This window comes from Hylobates moloch, unplaced genomic scaffold (assembly GCF_009828535.3).
Source record: "Hylobates moloch isolate HMO894 unplaced genomic scaffold, HMol_V3 SCAFFOLD_1, whole genome shotgun sequence".
Taxonomy (NCBI): domain Eukaryota; kingdom Metazoa; phylum Chordata; class Mammalia; order Primates; family Hylobatidae; genus Hylobates; species Hylobates moloch.
Genome location: NW_026652276.1, coordinates 211,488,186 through 211,506,748, shown reverse-complemented (window position 1 = coordinate 211,506,748; position 18,563 = coordinate 211,488,186). Strand labels below are relative to the sequence as shown.

Below are 18,563 nucleotides of genomic sequence, written 5' to 3'. Positions count from 1 at the left end.
AAAAAAAAAAAAAAAAAAAAAACTATGAGATCTCATGAGAACTCACTCACTATCACAAAAACAGCATGGGAGAAACTGCCTCCATGATCCAATCACCTACCTCCCTCAACATGTGGGGATTGCAATTCGAGATGAGATTTCGATGGAGACAACAGAGCCAAACCATATCAGAGTTCCAAATTTTTTTGCACTAAAATATAAACTCATGACTAACTTGTTAATAACATGTCCAAACAGTATCTAGCTTGAGACACTGATATATCCATTTGAAAATAATCCATTTCAGAGCAATATAAATTCTGCTAAAATTGAAACAAGAACAAACATTACATTTATGGTGAACTTTGGGTAGAAGAATGGTGAAATTATTGATGTGTTACAAAAGAGCATGGCAATAGTGATCCAAAGAAATCAGCAGTTTACAAATGGATAAGTTGTATTAAGAAGGGATGAGACAATGTTGACCATGAAGCCCTTCATCTGCAGCAGACCATCTATATCAATTTGTGAAACTGATGATTAACAGCAGCAATAGCCAATGTATAGACACCTCATTTGGTTCAGCCTTACCCAATTCTGACTGATAAAGTTGACAAACTATTTAATGAATGTCAAAACTATTGCATCTAGATTGGCTGCCGGCAAGAGCAGAGCTTTAAGTGAGATCAAGATCCTGAGGCATTTCCTTGAGGAACTGTAACGGGAGAAGAAATGTGGCTAGCAGTCCAATCCTGAAGACAAAGTATGATCAAAGCAATAGCTACCAAGAGGTGGAAGTGGTCCAGTCAAAGCAAAAGTGGACCTGTCAAAAGCAGAAGTCATGGCAACAGTTTTTGGGGATGCTTGAGGGATTTTGCTTGTTGACTTTCTGGAGGGCCAAAGAATGATAATAGCTTATTATGAGAGTATTTAGAGAAAGTTGGCCAAAGCTTTAGTAGAAAAACACTTGGGAAAGCTTCACCAGAGAGTCCTTCTCCACGACAGTGTGTCTGTTCATTCCTGTCATCAAACAAGGGCAATTTTGCAAGAGTGTCCATAGGCATCCACCTTAGAGTTCTTATCTGGCTTCTTCTGACTTTCTTTTGCTTCCTAATCTTCAAAAAAATCTCTAAAGGGCACCCATTTTTCTTCAGTTAATAATGGAAAAATGGGTGAGCGTGGGCGGTGTGGCTGGGTGGGCGCCAGAGCTTCACCTCCAAGGGCAGTGGCCGGATCATGACTGAGGTGATTGAGCCCCTGGAGCCTCTAGTGCCTGTGGACTTTGGCAGTCGCAAGGCAGTGGTGCGGCTGGAGAAAGCCATCATCCTCACCCATGGGCTCCACCCCATGGACACCGACGGGTGGAGCCCATGGAGTTGGGCCTGGAGGGCGGATGTCTATACCTGAGATCCGACAATGTAGTAGAAGGCAACTGTGCTGAAGAGTTACTACAAAATTCCCATTGTGTCGTGAAGGAGTATTTTGTGGCTCCCCAGGTAGTATCTCTTTGCCAAAGCTGGATGAACAATAGCTTTCTCACATAGCCAAGTAGCTCATTCTGCAAGGGGGTACTCTCTGAATACGTGGAAGCATAATGACAATGTTTTCTTACCATGAACACTAATTTTCCTGCTTTTTCCAGTCACCTGAAAAAATGGGTGCTTAAGCATTTTTTTTTTTTTTTTTTTTTTTTGAGATGAAGTCTTGCTCTTGTCCCCCAGGCTGGAGTGCAATGGTGTGATCTCGTCTCACTGCAATCTCTGCCTCCTGGGTTCGAGCGATTCTCCTGCTTCAGCCTCCTGAGTAGCTGGGATTACAGGCACCTGCCACCACGCCCGGCTAATTTTTGTATTTTTAGTGGAGATGGGGTTTCACCATGTTGGCCAGGTTGGTCTCGAACTTGTGACCTCAGGTGATCCACCCGCCTTGGCCTCCGAAAGTGCTGGGATTACAGGCGTGAGCCACTGCGCCTGGCCAACATTTCTTAATAACATACTCTTCTGAAGACAGAATTGGGAAATATCTGGCACTAACAAGGCAATGAGTTCCTGATGCTAACCTAAGTAAAAGGAAATCAAAAGTCAGCTTCCAAGGAAATAGTTTCCAAGGTATTCACTTAACAGGCCTGTTCTGTATGGAAGACACTATTTATCACCCTTTAATCCTCTCCAAAGGACTATACCAACTGCATGAAAGTGAACTTTTACATCTACTTAAATGGTAGACAGAGCTTCTTGATCACTATGTGACAACCTTGGCTGTCATTTTTAGTTGCTATTTGAATTGATTTGAGCAGCCCTATCTTCACCGAACATACCTGAATTTCTTCCTAGGTACCCACTTTGTTCCCAGAAGAGAGTTAACTTTCTACTATGGTCTGAAGAGTGTTCAAAGTAGACTAGAGCTTGGGAACTCCTAACCTGGAACCATCTGCCATCCCACAAAGTGATTATATGCAAAATGGATACTAGTCATACCTAGTGTTTCTCTTTCTGAAAAGAGAACTTATCCTAAAAGTAGCCTTGGGCCTCGGACAAAGTAGCCCTTTCCACCCCCAAAATGATTATTAAATTGACATGAGTCCAAGATTGTGGAGTTTTTTGTTTTTTGTTTTAAAACAGATACCAAGGATAAATGAAACCTATTTAGGGATTCATCCTCTAATTGATAGATTCTAAGTAATAGAATCAGAGAGAGATTTTTTCCTCTAACCAAAGTGCCAAAGTTGGTTTTGGCTAAGAATTAATTTCCCAGTGATCTTTGTGCTGCTGCTCATTTCTTTTATTTTTCTGAGACAGGATCTCTCTGTCACCCAGGCTGGAGTGCAGTGGTATGATCATAGATCACTGCAGCCTCCATCTTCTGGGCTCAAGTGATCCTCCCACCTCAGCCTCCTAAGTAGCCGGGACTACAGGTGTGTATCACCAAGTCCAGTTAATTTTTGTGTGTGTTTTTTTTAAGTAGAGATGGGGTCTTGTTATGTTGCCTATCTTGTCTTGAACTCCTGGCTTCAGAGGATCATCTGACATGCCTTGGCCTCCCAAAGTGCTGGGATCACAGGCATAAGCCACAATGCCTAGCTTGTTGCTCATTCTTAAAAGTCTGTGTTTATTTTTCCCATTCCCTTCTTTTATCTGCAGTGCTTCTTTTTTCTTTAAGGCAGCTTAATTTACAAGCTTGGCCTTGAATTAAAAGAGAACCCCGAACCTTGGAGTTGAAGTTCTCAAACCAACATCAGAGCAATTATCTTAATCCCCATATAAACAGTTATCTACTCCTGCTCCTTAAAAAAAAAAAAAAAAAAATGTAAAAATGACTGCATTGACATGCTTACATTCCCAGCAACTTCAATTGTTTAGGGATGGACTAAATGACTGGTATCATCACTTTAAAATGTGTCTTGGACTTGATGGAGCTATGTCGATAAATAAAATTTATAGTTTTCTTTTCTTTTTTTTTTTTTTTTTTTTTGACAGAGTCTCGCTCTGTCGCCCAGGCTGGAGTGCAGTGGTGCGATCTCAGCTCACTGCAAGCTCCGCCTCCCGGGTTCACGCCATCCTCCTGCCTCAGCTTCCTGAGTAGCTGGGACTACAGGCGCCTGCCACCACACCCGGCTAATTTTTGTATTTTTAGTAGAGATGGGGTTTCACCGTGTTAGCCAGGATGGTCTCGATCTCCTGACCTGATGATCTGCCTGCCTTGGCCTCCCAAAGTGCTGGGAGCCACTGCACCCGGCCTATGGTTTTTGTTTTTGTTTTGAGATGGAGTCTTGTCCTGTCACCCAGGCTGGAGTGGAATGGTATGCTCTTGGTTCACTGCAGCCTCCACCTCCCAGGCTTAAGCCTCCCAAGTAGCTGGGATTACAGCTGTGTGCCACCACGCCCAGCTAATTTTTGTATTTTTAGTAGAGATGCGGTTTCACCATGTTGGCCAGGCTCGTCTCAAACTCCTGACCCCAAGTGATCTGCCTGCCTTGGTCTCCCAAAGTGCTGGGATTACAGGTGTGAGCTACTGTGCTCAGCCGTTAGGTTTATTTTTTAATTCCATTTTTCCACACATTTTTTGAAGTCCTCTCATATTTGTGATAGCCTTAAACTGAGACAACCCAAGTGCTCATCAAAGAAGAAGGAACAAATTGTGGTATTTTCATGCGATAGACTATTACTCAGCAATAAAAGGAAAAAATTGCTGATTCAGGCAACAACATGGATAAACTTCTAAAACATTTATGTTGGAAAGAAAACAGACACAAAGAATATTTGCTGGATGATTCTCTTCATATAAACTCCAAGAACAGCCCAAACTCATCTGTGGTGATAGAAGTCAGAAGTCTGCTGGGTTAGAGGAAATTGATTGGAAATGAGCATGAGGGAACTTTGTGGGGTGATGGAAATGTTCAGTATTTTTATTTTGGATGGAGGTTACATAGATGATCACAATTGCCAAAACTGATTTAACTTAATATTTAAGTTGTCCATTTTATTGTATAAATTACAACTTGGTAAAAAAAAAAAAAAGAGAGTTAGTGTCTTAACTAACTAAATGTATATTGACAACCTGATTATACTGTTCTACTCATTACAAGAAGGCATACCCTTATGTGATGGGACCCACCCAGTGAAAGTCTATCGCTGAAGATAGCATAGAATTCTGGAATTGAGTCCTGAGGAATGATCCATCACTCACATTAGGGAGTACTCTGGGGAGTGGGCATCAGTATGTGATAAGTTACGTCCTGGTCTCAGAAAATCAAATGAAAAATTCAAAGACCATGGTTTAGGAAGAAATAAATGGGTTGTAGAAACTGTTATCAGCTAGGCAGTTTTGAAATCAATTGTGGGGGTAATGTGTGGATTTGGGTAGAGGGAGAAAAATACTTTGTGCTTCCTAAGGAAACTAAATGCTAAGTTCATCCACTTAGTAAGAAATATACAAGCCTGAAACAGCTTTTCTATTTGAATGGTGCAGCTGTTCCTGAAGATTTACTGCCAGGACATAGTTTAGAACAAGAAAATGAGATACTATTATGACTTAACCACCACTGTAGTGAAACTCCTCTCAAAGATTTCCAGTAACTTCTTACTTAATTTTAAAAGTTAATTATCTGTCCACATTTTACCTGACCTCTCTCCCAGTTTTAACATGGTTAAATACTTCCTGGAGTTCTACCATCTTTGGCTTTCAGAAACCGTAGTCCTGGATTTCCTCTCTTCTTTGATTTCTCCATTTTATTCTATGATACCTCAGAAGTGGCTGGTTTTCTTCTGCCTGTCATCTAAATATTGGTATTCCCTGGGGTTCATATCAGTGCTGTAGCTCTTTCCCAAACTCATCATGCTCTTTGATACCCTTTATATTTGTACATGCTTCTCCCTGTGCCTGGAATTATTCTGTTTCCTTTTCCACATAGCTCAAATACATGTCATTATAGGTACTGACTTCCTTCTTCTTCTTTCTTGACAGATTAGTCATTGTCTTCTCTGTTGTTCTTTTTTTTTTTTTTAAGAAATAGGGTCTTGCTATGTTGATTAGGTTGGTCTTGAACTCCTGACCTCAAGCAGTCCTCTCATCTCAGCCTCCCAGAGTGCTGGAATTACAGGTGAGAGCCACTACACCCAGCCTTGGTTGTTCTTCTAACACTTCGTTTTTGTTTGTTTGTTTGTTTTTTAACCTCTGTTCTGGTATTTTAATATATTGTACTATAATTATTTGCATAGTTTTTCTGCCCTCTGAATTATTAATTCCTTGAGAGAGAGAACCACATATAACTTTGTATCATCAATACCTGGAAAAGTGCTTTGTATTACTAGACATGCAATAACAGTTTGTTGCATGAGTTAAACAAAAGATAATCCATTTTCTCTCTTCAAGCAAGGGAGCTGGAATCAAAAGGATTATTTCCCTCTCAACCTCACGAAAGCACTCACACAGGCAGAAGTGGAGAAAGGTGTGTTAATGTGTGTTGAGAAACCTTTCTGTCTCCTACTTCCCTTCTCTTTTTCCTGCCCAGTTTGCAAGCCAACTTTCCTGATTTATTTGGATTAACACTTACTTTATTTTAAAGTGAAATTGTGGCAGACTTTTCAGGAAAGATGATGAAGTGATGCCAGGTCATAAAACTTCCTTCTCCAAAGCCTAGTGAAATGAACAACAGTGAATAAAAGTGAAAGCCAGGAGACTTCTAATTCTAGCTAAGATGAAATAAGGCTACTGGAGCCCATCTTTCCCAGTGATCACAAATAATAATAATAGTAATAACAACAACCCTGGACAAAAAAACAAAAACAATTACCTGAAGCCTCCAAATAGTAAATATAGTAGGTGAATTAAGGAGAGAAAACAATACTTAATGAACGACCAATATAGCAACAGTGAGTTTCATGGTTAATTTTCATCTTTATACCTTGAGTTTGACCCAAGGGCAGTCTGAATCTGGGAACTATATAGTGGGTGTGGTCAACAGAGACTCAGAAAGAAGCCCATCTCTCTGGCCTGAGCACAGTTTGCAAAAAAAAAAAAAAAAAGGTTGGTGGTGACTGCAAGCTGGAGAGCTGGAGAAGAATCCTTGTTTGTTTGTGTTTTTCTCGTTTTCTTTCCTAGTCCTGTCCTGAGGTCAGCCCTAGTTGTGGAACAACTTTACTAGGATACAACAGCAGTGTTGTGAGTACTTAAAACCCTGAGAAGAAATCTACCACTGAGAAAAGGGACGGCTGTTGGGTGAAGAGTGGGGGAAAAGCCACATTATTATTTTTTCTATCTTTTCTTACCTCTTTATCAGGAAGGTGGGCCCACTTGCATAGTACAGGGAGCTGAAACTCTGAGAGAACCCCATATTTCTGGCTGATGACCTGGGAAAGGTGTTGTTGACAGCCAGATGGTATGGGAGAAATGACATGAGGAAAGATATGGAGGAATGGATAACTTACCAAAGCACTACATGTATGGACTATTCCTAAAGAAGCATAGCAAAAGCTTTGAAGTATAAACTGACATTGGAACCAATATGCACAGAAGGCCAGGCAGAACTTGTAATCTGAAACTGACTGGGTTGATTCTTTGCTAAAACAAAAAAGTCGATAGTCCCAGAGGCTTTTAATAGGATCCAGAGTCTCATGACATAATCAAAATGTCCAGGATACATTTCCAGTCAACCAGGAAAGGGAAATTGGTTCCCTTGAGCCAATGTTAAGCCCTGCAACTGTGTCATTTTGGGGTTGGCATCTATTGATTGGAAAAAACTTGGAAATTTTCAAGGGAAAAGAAATCAATAGATACCCCCAAAATGACCCAGTTGTAGGGATTCTTAAATACTTTAAAGCAGCTACTGCAACCATGTACCATAAAGGTGGACACTCTTGAAATCAATGGAAAGAGGAATTCTCAGCAGTGAGCTATATATACAAAACCAAATGAAAATTCTAGAAATGACAGACTATAATATGTACAGTAAAAAGATTCATTGGCTCAGACGTGGAGATGTGGCTGGCAAGATGGCCAAACAGGAACAGCTCTGGTCTCCAGCTCCCAGTGAGATCAACGTGGAAGGCAGATGGTTTCTGCATTTCCACCTGAGGTACCCGGCTCATCTCACTGGGACTGGTTAGACAGTGGATGCAGCCCCTGGAGGGCAAGTTGTAGCAGGGTGGGGAGTTGCCTCACCAGGGAAGTGCAAGGGGTTGGGGAACTCGCTCCCCTAGCCAAGGGAAGCTATAAGGGACTGTACCTTGAGGAATGGTGCACTCCAGCCCAGATACTATGCTTTTCCCATGGTCTTCAAACCTGCAGACCAGGAGATTGCCTCAGGTGCCTACGCCACCAGGGCCCTGGGTTTCAAGGACAAAACTGGGCGGCCGTTTGGGCAGACACCGAGCTAGCTGCAGGAGTTTTTTTTTCATACCTCAGTGGTGCCTGGAATGCCAGTGAGACAGAACTGTTCACTCTTCTGGAAAGAGGGCTGAAGCCAGGGAGCCAAGTGGTCTAGCTCAGTGGATCTCACCCCCACGGAGCCCAGCAAGCTAAGATCCACTGGCTTGAAATTCTTGCTGCCAGCACAGCAGTCTGAAGTTGACCTGGGACACTTGAGCTTGGTGCAGGGGGAGGGGTGTCTGCCATTACTGAGACTTGAGTAGGTGGTTTTCCCCTCACAGTATAAACAAAGCCTCCCAGAAGTTTGAACTGGGCAGAACCCACTGCAGCTCGGCAAAGCCTCTGTAGCCAGACTGCCTCTCTAGATTCCCCCTCTCTGGGCAGGGCATCTCTGAAAGAAAGGCAGCAGCCCCAGTTAGGGGCTTATGGATAAAACTCCCATCTCCCTGGGACAGAGCAGCTAGGGGAAGGGGCGGCTGTGGGCGCAGTTTCAGCAGACTTGAACGTTCCTGCCTGGCGGCTCTGAAGAGAACAGCAGATGTCCCAGAACAGTGCTCAAGCTCTCCTAAGGGTCAGACTACCTCCTCAAGTGGGTCCCTGACCCCTGTGCCTCCTGACTGGGAGATACCTCCCAGCAGGGGTCAACAGACACCTCATACAGGAGAGTTCTAGCTGGCATCTGGCAGGAGCCCCTCTGGGACAAAACTTCCAGAGGAAGGAACAGGCGGCAATCTTTGCTGTTCTGCAGCCTCTGCTGGTGATACCCAGGCAAACAGGGTCTGGAGTGGACCTCCAGCAAATTCCAGCAGACCTGCAGCAGAGGGTCCTGACTGTTAGAAGGAAAACTAACAAACAGAAAGGAATAGCATCAACATCAACAAAAAGGACGTCCACACAGAAACTCCATCTGAAGGTCACCAACATCAAAGACCAAAGATAGATAAATCCACGAAGATGAGGAAAAACCAGTGCAAAAAGGCTGAAAATTCCAAAAACCAAAATGCCTCTTCTCCTCCGAAGGATCACAACTCCTTGCCAACAAGGGAACAAAACTGGACAGATAATGAGTTTGACGAATTGGCAGAAGTAGGCTTCAGAGGGTGGGTAATAACAAGTTCCTCGGAGCTAAAGGAGCATGTTCTAACCCAATGCAAGGAAGCTAAGAACCTTGAAAAAAGGTTAGAGGAATTGCTAACTAGAATAACCAGCTTAGAAAGAAAATAAGTGACCTGATGTAGCTGAAAAACACACCACAAGAACATTGTGAGGCATACACAAGCATCAATAGCCAAATTGATCAAGTGGAAGAAAGGATATCAGAGATTGAAGATAAATGTAATGAAATAAAAGTGTGAAGACAAGATTAGAGAAGAAAGAATGAAAAGGAATGAAAAAAGCTTCCAAGAAATATGGGACTATGTGAAAAGACCAAACCTACGTTTGATCGGTGTACCTGAAAGTAATGGGGAGAATGGAACCAAGTTGGAAAACACTTCAAGATATTATCCAGAAGAACTTCCCCAACCTAGCAAGACAGGCCAACATTCAAATTCAGGAAATACAGAGAACATCACAAAGATACTCCTCAAGAAGAGCAACCCCATGACACATAATCGTCAGATTCACCAAAGTTGAAATGAAGGAAAAAATGTTAAGGGCAGCCAGAGAGAAAGGTCGGGTTACTCACAAAGGGAAGCCCATCAGACTAACAGTGGATCTCTCTGCAGAAACCCTACAAGCCAGAAGAGAGTGGGAGCCAATATTCAACATTTTTAAAGAAAAGAATTTTCAACCCAGAATCTCATATCCAGCCAAACTAAGCTTCATAAGTAAAGGAGAAATAAAGTCCTTTACAGACAAGCAAATGCTGAGAGATTTTGTCACCACCAGGCCTGCCTTAAAAGAGCTCCTGAAGGAAGCATTAAACATGGAAAGGAACAACCAGTACTAGCCACTACAAAAACATGTCAAATCGTAAAGACCATTGACACTATGAAGAAACTGCATCAACTAATGGGCAAAATAGCCAGCTAGCGTCATAATGAAAGGATCAAATTCACATATAACAGTATCAACCTTAAATGTAAACTGGCTAAATGCCCCAATGGAAAGACACAGACTGGCAAATTGGATAAGGAGTCAAGATCCATTGGTGTACTGTATTCAGGAGACTGATCTCATATGTAGAGACACACATAGGCTTACAATAAAGGGATGGAAGAATATTTACCAAGCAAATGAAAGCAAAAAAAAAAAAAGCAGGGGTCGCAATCCTAGTCTCTGATAAAACAGACTTTAAACCAACAAAGATCAAAAGAGACAAAGAAGGCCATTACATAATGGTAAAGGGATCAATGCAACAAGAAGAGCTAGCTATCCTAAATATATGAAATATAAATGCACCCAATGCAGGAGCACCCAGATTCATAAAGCAAGTTCTTAGAGACCTACAAAGAGACCTAGACTCCCACACAATAATGACTCCCACACAATAATAGTGGGAGACTTTAAACACCCCACTGTCAGTATTAGACAGATCAACGAGACAGAAAATTCACAAGGATATTCAGGACTTGAACTCAGCTCTGGACCAAGTGGACCTAATAGAAATCTACAGAACTCTCCACCCCAGATCAACAGAATATACATTCTTCTCCACACCACATTGGATGTATTCTAAAATTGACCACATAATTAATTGGAAGTAAAACACTCCTCAGCAAATGCAGAAGAACAGAAATCATAAGAAACAGTTGCACAGACCACGTGCAATCCAATTAGAATTCAGGATTAAGAAACTCACTCAAACCATACAACTACATGGAAACTGAACAACCTGCTCCTGAATGACTACTGAGTAAATAACGAAATTAAGGCAGAAATAAATAAGTTATTTGAAACCAATCAGATCAAAGACACAGCATAACATAATCTCTGGGACACAGCTAAAGCAGTGTTTAGAGGGAAATGTATAGCAATAAATGCCCACAGGAGAAAGCAGGAAAGATCTAAAATCTACACCCTAATATCACGATTAAAAGAACTAGAGAAGCTAGAGCAAACAAATTCAAAAGCTAGCAGAAGACAAGAAATAACTAAGATCAGAGCAGAACTGAAGGAGATAGAGACACAAAAAAATCCTTCAAAAAATCAGTGAATCCAGGAGCTGGTTTTTTGAAAAGATTAACAAAATAGATGGACTGCTAGCTAGGCTAATAAGAAAAGAAAGAAGAATCAAATAGACACAATACAAAATGATAAAAGAGATATCACCACTGATTCCACAGAAATACAAACTACCATAACAGAATACTATAAACACCTCTACACAAATAAACTAGAAAACCTAGAAGAAATGGATAAATTCCTGGACATATACACCCTCCCGAGACTAAATCAGGAAGAAGTCGAATCCCTGAATAGACAAATAACAAGTTCTGAAATTGTGGCAGTAATTAATAGCCTACCAACCAAAAAAAAGCCCAGGACCAGACAGATTGACAGCTGAATTCTACCAGAGGTACAAAAAGCAGCTGGTACTATTCCGTCTGAAACTATTCCAAACAATAGAAAAAGAGGGACTCCTTCCTAACTCATTTTATGAGGCCAGCATCATCCTGATACCAAAACCTGGCAGAGACACAACAAAAAAAGAAAATTTCAGACCAATAACCCTGATGAACATCGATGCGAAAATCCTCAATAAAATACTGGCAAACTGAATCCAGCAGCACATCAAAAAGCTTATCTAGCACGATCAAGTTGGCTTCATCCCTGGGATGCAAGGCTGGTTCAGCATACACAAATCAATAAATGTAATCCATCACATAAACAGAGCCAATGACAAAAACCACATGATTATCTCAATAGATGCAGAAAAGGCCTTTGATAAAATTAAACACCCCTTCCTACTAAAAATTCTCAAAAAACTAGGTGTTGATGGAACATATCTCAAAATAATAAGAGCTATTTATGACAAACCCACAGCCAGTATCATACTGAATGGGCAAAACCTGGCAGCATTCCCTTTGAAAACAGGCACAAGACAAGGATGCCCTCTCACCACTCCTATTCAACATATTATTGGAAGTTCTGGCTAGGGCTATCGAGCTAGAGAAAGCAATAAAGGTATTCAGGTAGGAAGAGAGGAAGTCAGATTGTCTCTGTTTGCAGATGACATGACTGTGTATTTAGAAAACCCCATCATCTCAGCCCAAAATCTCCTTAAGCTGATAAGCAACTTCAGCGAAGTCTCAGGATACAAAATCAGTGTGCAAAAAATCACAGGCATTCCTATATACCAATAATAGACAAACAGAGAGCCAAATCATGAGTGAACTCCCATTCACAATTGCTACAAAGAGAATAAAATACCTAGGAATTCAACTTATGAGGGATGGGAAGGACCTCTTCAAGGAGAACTACAAACCACTTCTCAAGGAAATAAGAGAGGACACAAACAAACAGAAAAACATTCCATGCTCATGGATAGGAAGAATCAATATTGTGAAAATGGCCATACTGCCCAAAGTAATTTATAGAGTCAGTGCTATCCCCATCAAGCTCCCATTGGCTTTCTTCACATAATTAGAAAAAAACTACTTTAAATTTCATATGGAACCAAAAAAGATTCCACATAGCCAAGACAATCCTAAGCAAAAAGAACAAAGCTGGAGGTATCACGCTACCTGACTTCAAACTATACTACAAGGATACAGTAACCAAAACAGCATGGTACTGGTATCAAAACAGATATGTAGACCAACGGAAAAGAACAGAGGCCTCAGAAATAACACCACACATCCACAACCATCTGATCTTTGACAAGCCTGACAAAAACAAGCAATGGGGAAAAGATTCCCTATTTAATAAATGATGTTGGGAAAGCTGGCTAGCTATATGCAGAAAACTCAAACTGGACCCCTTTCTTACACCTTATACAAAAATTAAGATGGATTAAAGACTTAAATGTAAGACCTAAAACCATAAAAACCCTAGAAGAAAACCTAGGTAATACCATTCAGGACACACGCATGGGCAAAGACTTCATGACTAAAACACCGAAAGCAATGGCAACAAAAGCCAAAATAGACAAATGGGATCTAATTAAACTAAAGAGCTTCTGCACAGCGAAAGAAACTATCATCAGAGTGAACAGGCAACCTACAGAATGGGAGAAATTTTGGCAGTCTATCCATCTGACAAAGGGCTGATATCTAGAATCTACAAAGAACTTAAATTTGCAAGAAAAAAACCACCCCATCAAAAAGTGGGTGAAGGATATGAACAGACACTTCTCAAAAGGAGAGATTATGAAATAAAGCTCATCATCACTGGTCATTAGAGAAATGCAAGTCAAAACCACAATGAGATACCGTCTCACGCCAGTTAGAGTGGTGATCATTAAAAAGTCAGGAAACAACAGATGCTGGGGAGGATATGGAGAAATAGGAATGCTTTTACACTTTTGGTGGGAGTGTAAATTAGTTCAACCATTGTGGAAGACAGTGTGGTGATTCCTCAAGGATCTAGAACCAGAAATACCTTTAGACCCAGTAATCCCATTACTGGGTATATATCCAAAGGATTATAAATCATTCTGCTATAAAGACACATGCACATGTATGTTTATTGCACCACTGTTCACAATAGCAAACACTTTGAACCAGCCCAAATGCCCATCAGTGACAGATTGGATAAAGAAAATGTGGCACATATACACCATGTAATACTATGCAGCCATAAAATGGATGAGTTCATGTCCTTTGCAGGGACATGGATAAAGCTGGAAACCATCATTCTCAGCAAACTAACACAGGAACAGAAAACCAAACACTGCATGTTCTCACTCATAAGTGGGAGTTGAACAATGAGAACACATGGACACAGGGAGAGGAACATCACACACTGGGGCCTGTCTCGGGGTGGGGGGGCTAGAGGAGGGATATCATTAGGAGAAGTACCTAATGTAGATGACAGGTTGATGGGTGCAGGAAACCACCACGGCACGTGTGTACCTGTGTAACAAACCTGCACGTTCCACACATGTATCCCAGAACTTAAAGTATAATAATAATAAAAAAAATCATTGGTTCATCTCAGTAGCAGAATGGAGATGTCAGAGGAACAGGTTAGTGAATTTAAAGATAAACCAGTAGAAATAAATCCCAACTGAAAAGAGAGAGAGAAAAAAGAAAACAAAAATAAACAGCCTCACTGGCCTGTGAGACTATATCAAAGGGCCTAACATTCGTGTCATTGAAGTCCCTGAAGAAGAGGAGAAAGGTATTGGTGCAAAAAAATTTTTTGAGAAAATAATGACTGAAAACTTACAAATTTGGAGAAAGATAAATTTACAGACTCAAGAAACTAAGTGAAACTTAGACAAGGTAAATTCAAAGGACTCTGCTCTCAGACACTTAATGAAACTGCTGAACACCAAAGATGAGGAAAACTGTTGAAAGCACCAAGAGGAACATGATTCATTACATATACACATCACTGTGGGTTTCTCATCAGAAAATCTGGAAGTCTAAAAACAGTGGGACACCATCTTTAAAGTGCTGAAAGAAAGGAAGTGATGACTCAGAATACCATATCCACTGAAAATATCTTCCACGAATGAAGGTGAAATAAAGACTTCCTCAGATGAAGGTAAACTAAAAGGTATTTGTCCCCAGCAGACCTGCTCTACAGTAAATATTATAGTAAATGAAGTTTTTTCAGGCTGAAGGGAGATGACAATAGATTGATCCCACCAAAACAACATATGGATAGTACTTAAAGAAAGCAACAACTGTCAATCGAAAATTTGATGCCCAGTGAAAATAACTTTCAAAAGTGAAGGTGATAAAAAGGCAATTTCAGACTTAAAAAACGCTGAAAGAATTTATCTCTGACAGAGTCACATGTAGTTATAAAAGAGATTTTTTCACCAGGATGAAAATGATAATGAAAATATGGATCTGTGCAAAGAAATGAAGAATACTGGAAATGTTAAACTGAGTAGATAAACAAGAAAATTTTCTTGTTTAAGTAATTTTAAAAGTTAATTGACTGCTTAAAAATCTTAATTTAATATGGGGTTTTAACATGTAAAAATAAAATCTGCAACAAAAATAGCACGAGGCAAAGAAGAGAAATGGTACTTTATTACTATTAAGTTTGTACCCTCTTTATGAAGTGTTTTAGCACTTGAAGAAAATCTAATAGGTTAAAGATTGACAGTATAAAGCCACCACTTAAAGCCACCACTAAAATAACAATGCAGAGTTATAGCTAATAAGCCAACGAAAGAGTTAAATAGAATCATAACATATATTCCACCCAAAAGAAGGTTGGGGGGGAAAGAAAAGGGAACAAAATCCTGGCCAGGTGCAGTGGCTCACATCTGTAATCCCAGCACACTGGGAGACCGAGGCAGGTGGATCGCCTGAGGTCAGGAGTTGGAGACCAGCCTGGCCAACATGGCGAAACCCCATCTCTACTAAGAATACAAAAATTGGCCAGGTGTGGTGGCACATGCCTGTAATCCCAGTTACTCGGAGAATCGTTTGAACCTGGGAGGCGGAGGTTGCAGTAAGCCCAGATGATGCTACTGCCCTCCAGCCTGGGTGACAGGGCAAGTCTCCATCTCAAAAAAAAAAAAAGAAAAGGGAACAAAAACCAGATGAGATGAATGAAAAAGAAATAGCAAGATGACAGACTCCAGCCCAACCATATCAATAATTACATTAAAGGCACGTATTCTAAACACTTCAATTAAAAGGCAAAGATGGCTAGATTGGATTTTTTTAAGAGATGGGGTCACTCAGTGCAGTGACATGATCATAGCTCACTGCATCCTCAAACCCCTGGGCTCAAGCGATCCTCCCAAGTAGTTGGGACTACAGGCGTTAGCCACTGTGCCCAGCTCAGTTTGGATTTCTTAAAAAAGCCAAATCCAACTTTATGCTGCCTATAAAAACATACCTTAAATATAAAGAAACAAATAGATTAGAAGCAAAAAGATGAAGCAAGATATACCATGCTAACTGTAATCACAAGAAGCTGTATTCTTGTTAACATCAGATAATGTAGACTCCAGAATAAATAATATTACTAGGGATAAAGGGGTCAACTTACCAAGAAGACAAAGTAATACTAATTGTTTTTGGAGCTAATAACAGAGTTTCACGATGCTTGAAACAAAAATTGGTAGAATTGCAAGGAGAAATCAACAGATCCACAATTAAAGCTGGAAATTTCAGTACCCATCTCTCAAAAACACAGAGCAAGTATACAGAAAAATTATTAAGGAAAAACAATTTGAACAAGAAAACTGAGACTCTTTGTTTGCTGATGACATTGTCTATGTAGAAAATTTGTGGAATCCAACAAAAGCTACAGGAAGTAATAAGTGAGCTTAGCAAATTTGCAGAATACAAAATCAATATGCAGAAATCAATTATGTTGTATATACTTGCCAAGAGCAGTTGTAAATTGCAGTTAATCCTGTTTACAGTAGCATCAAAATATGAAATACTTTGGGGTAAATCTGATGAAAGATGTATAAGATGTGTAGACTAAAAACTACAAAACATTGGTGATAGAAATTAAATAAGACCTAAATAGGGGCTGGGTGCGGTGGCTCACACCTGTAATCCCAGCACTTTGGGAGGCCAAGGCAGGTGGATCATGAAGTCAAGAGGTCAAGACCATCCTGGCCAACATGGTGAAATCCTATCTCTACTAAAAATACAAAAATTAGGCATGGTGGCACGTGTCTGTAATCCCACTACTTGGGAGGCTGAGGCGAGAGAATCGCTTGAACCTGGGAGGCAGAGGTTGCAGTGAGCTGAGATTGCGCCATTGCACTACAGCCTGGGTGACAAGAGCGAAACTCTGTCTTAAAAAAAAAAAGGAAAGAAAAAGAAAGAAACAAATGGAAATGCTAGTAATTAAAAACAGTAGCAGAGATGAAGATTGCTTTCAGATTCATTCGTAGACTTAACACAGCCAAAGAAAGAATAAATGTACCTGAAGATAGGTCTATAAAAATGCCTAAACTGACACACAAGAAGAATTCCTAAAAAAGAATTCCAAGAGCTGAGAGAATATCAAACAGACTAGCATATGTAGAATTCCAGGAGAAGGGCTAGGCGTGGTGGCACACACTTGTAATCCCAGCACTTTGGGAGGCCGAGGTGGGTGGATCACCTGAGGTCAGGAGGCGGAGGTTGCAGTGAGCCGAGATCACGCCACTGCATTCCAGCCTGTATGACAGAGTGAGACTCTGTCTCAAAAAAAAAAAAATAATAATAATAATAATAAAATTCCAGAGGGAGAAAGGAGAAAGCATTTGAGGTAATAATGGCCATTTATTTTCCAAAATTAATTACAGATAACAAAATGCATGTCCAGAAAGCTCAAAGAACACCACATGGGACACACACACATACCTCTAGGCATATCAGTGAAACTGCCAAAAAGAAGATTTAATGAGAAAATTTTAAAGGTACTCCCCCCCACAAAAAGGACAAAACAGTATACAAATAGAAACAGATAGAAACAGATTATATAGTAGACTGTTTTTTTCAGAAAACATGCAAGCTGGAAGACAATGGTGTGTCAACTGATAATTTTATACCCAGTGAGAATATCTTTAAAAGGTGATAGAAAAGTAAAGACTTACTAATTTATGAGACAGCATCTTGCTCTGTTGTCCAGGCTGGAGTGCAGTGGCATGACTCCTGTGCTCAAGCAGTCTTCCTTTCTCAGCCTCCTGAGTAGCTAGGACTACAGGCGAACACTACTATGCCTGACTAATTTTTTATTTTTGTTTTTGTAGAGAGAGGTCTCATTACGATGCTCAGACTGGCCTTGAACTTCTGGCATCAAGTGACCCTCTTGCTTTGGCCTCCCAAAGTGCTGGAATTACTGGGATGAGCCACTGTGCCCAGCCTAAAGACTTTCTTACGTAACAAAAACTTATAATTTATTGGTAGCTGTCTTACTCTGCAAGAAATGTTAAAGGATATTCTTCAGGTAAAAGGAATATGATACCAAGCAGAAACTTGGAGCTACACAAAAAGAACACTGGAAACAAGCCAAGGCAAAATCACATTCACTTTTTTCTTTTTGAAAAATTATTCTGGACAATAGCTGTATGCCTAAAACAAAAAATAGCAGTGTAATGTGTTTAAAGCATATATAAAAGTAAAATATATTAGAACAATTGCACAAAGAATAGAAGGAAAGTATTGGGAATGTACTCTTGTGAGGTTCTTATTCTAGCCACGAAGTGATATTCTGTTAGTTATTAAGTAAAGATATAAATTATAAACCCTGGGGCAACAACTAAAAAAAATTTAAAGAAGTATAAACAATAAACTAGTAAAGGAAGTAAAATGGAATAATAAAAATAGTTGGTACCAAAGTTATTAAAAGAAAAAAGTGTTCAGTTAACCCAAACTCAGGCAGAAAGGGAGCAGAGGTAGAGGAGGTGGGCAGAGAAACGAAGACTAGATGGAACAAATATAAAACTAGCAAGACCACAGACTGATTTGAGTAATAATAAAACTGTAGTCTCCTGCAAAACAACAACAACAACAACAACAAAAAATAAACCAGCAAGACCACAGATTTCAATCCAGTCATAATCAGTAATTATATTAATAATGGATTGTCTAAACACACCAGCTGAATGACATATATGGACTTCTAGTTAGTTGAAGACA

General features: G+C 40.2%; 1 protein-coding gene and 1 pseudogene across 2 annotated transcripts in view; both read left to right on the top strand.

Moving 5' to 3' along the window:
- The window catches only part of LOC116809413 (glutamyl-tRNA(Gln) amidotransferase subunit C, mitochondrial-like), a 4,451-nt pseudogene extending 2,941 nt beyond the window's left edge, over positions 1–1,510 (top strand).
- COPG2 (COPI coat complex subunit gamma 2) overlaps positions 1–18,563 on the top strand; it is a 164,476-nt gene that overhangs the window by 28,426 nt on the left and 117,487 nt on the right. The window contains exon 1 of one of the 2 annotated variants that reach the window (XM_032761747.2): positions 6,580–6,639. The exons of the other annotated variant lie outside the window; for it this stretch is intronic. The gene's annotated coding sequence lies outside the window, so the exon portion shown is untranslated. Of the gene's footprint in view, positions 1–6,579; positions 6,640–18,563 lie in introns of those variants that run through there. 2 annotated transcript variants of the gene reach the window in all.